Below are 2,131 nucleotides of genomic sequence, written 5' to 3' on the forward strand. Positions count from 1 at the left end.
TGTGTAATATTCGTTATTTCAGTCCGTGTATGCTTAATTTCTAGTTGGTTCCCCAATATAAGATCGAGGGTCTCATTAGTTTTCTTGTAGATCTCATTAAGTTTATCGGCGGCTTCTTTTTTTTTTTTTTTTAATATATTTTATTGATTTTTTTATAGAGAGGAAGGGAGAGGGATAGAGAGTTAGAAACATCGATGAGAGAGAAACATCGATCAGCTGCCTCCTGCACACTCCCTACTGGGGATGTGCCCGCAACCAAGGTACATGCCCTTGACCGGAATCGAACCTGGGACCCCTGAGTCCGCAGGCCGACGCTCTATCCACTGAGCCAAACCGGTTAGGGCTATCGGCGGCTTCTAAACAGTTCTTGAGAGACCTTAAAAGTGTGGTTCTGAACTCTATATCTTCCATTGACAATTTTGTCCTGTTTCTTTGTCTCCGCATTTTGTTATGCTTCCTTGGTGCACCCCCTAGTGGTCTTTGTTCGCAGTCTTATAGTTAAATCTTGATTGTTGTAGCTAATTCCAGGGAGGGTTTGACCTCCAGGCCAAGTGGCTATGAGAATCAGCTGTGTCAGCAGTGAGAGAACTTCTGTCCTCTAGGGAGGTGCTAATCTAGCCTTTGCCTGAGGCTATCCGGCAAATGCCTCTGTGCAGGGCTTGGGCGGGGCGGGTCGCACAGGATCAACAGCGTGGGCCTGAGAGAGCAGTTATGGCGGCTCTCAGTCCTGTCCCCAGGGGCTCTGCCTCTCTGAGTTCCAGCAATGGCTGCAAACCTAGGAGAGAAAGCTGCACTCGCTCTGACCGAAGCCAGACAGTCCCACTTCTCCCGTTTGAGTCTTGGTCCCCAAAGACTCGCCCGGATCTGGAGCTCAGAGTCTGCGACTCCCTCCCGATTGAAAACGCCAACCGCGCCCTCCGCCGCCAGCCCGCTCCGCGCACTCCGCACCTCAGAATTTGACTTCAGCACTGCGCCTCCTCTGAGTGTCCATGTGCGTTTCTCTTTCCTCCTAGTTGTAGGACTTCCACTCAGCCAGTGTTCCTGTGGTTCTGGGTGATGTCCCTTCCGTCTTTTAGTTTCACTTTTGAAGTAGTTGTTCAAGGCAGCAAACTCCGGCGTTAACCTATGCCGCCATCTTGGTTCTCCTCCCCTTTATATTTAATATAATTATTAATCAGGGCTTTAAGTCTGATATTTTATTTATTTTTATTATTTTCGTTTTTAATTTTTCTGTTTAGTTTTTTCTGCTTTCCTCTTGGTTACTTAAACATTTGTAGAGAATTCTATTTTGACTTATCTATAACATTTTTTACTGTATTTTCTTTTGTAGAGCTTTTTTTATTGGTTGTTCTAGGTTACATTACATACACATAACTTATCACAATCTTTTAGTGTCATTTTATCAGTCCCAGTGAGGTGTAGTAACCTTACCTCCTTACTGTCCCTTTACCCATAATTGTAATTTAAAATTATGAAATAATTATAAATTAAATATTAATTGTACATACACTTAGAATCACATAATAAATTTTCCTTAACCAACTAGCATACTTTAGAAAACGAGAAAGGCAGTGTATTGTATTTAACCATATTTTTATTCTTTCTTGTGTTTTTTATTTCTCCTGATGGTCCAAGATTTCTTCTTTTATTTATTTACTAGTGACCCAGTGCATGGATTCGTGCACATTGAAAGGAAATTAATTAGAAGGTGGCTAGCAGGGTGGGACTGGGTGAGATGGGCTGGACACGTCCTGGAGCCAACCTCCCGAGGTCCCTTCGCAGGCATCTGTGGAGTGAGTGAGGTCCCTCTGGCTCTCCAACATCCCCCGAGGGGTCCTGGAGTGAGAAAGGGCACTCTGCAAAGTTGCTGTCATACAGGGTGTGGAACACAAATGCAAGTGTGCAGTGAACCAGATTTGGAGCCTACAGTGCCCCAGCAACAACATAACCCATGGCCGAAGGAGGAATTGCATGGCCCTGCGAGGAATTGGGCTCCCTCCTCTCTGGTTTTGGGGTGCATTGCCTGAGAACCGCAGCTGCCAGTCACTGCAGCTCGGCAGCTCCTGTGTTGAGCATCTGCCCCCTGGTGGTCAGCCGGATGGTTGGACACTTAGCATAGTAGCCTTTTATA

This window comes from Myotis daubentonii, chromosome 9 (assembly GCF_963259705.1).
Source record: "Myotis daubentonii chromosome 9, mMyoDau2.1, whole genome shotgun sequence".
NCBI lineage: Eukaryota > Metazoa > Chordata > Mammalia > Chiroptera > Vespertilionidae > Myotis > Myotis daubentonii.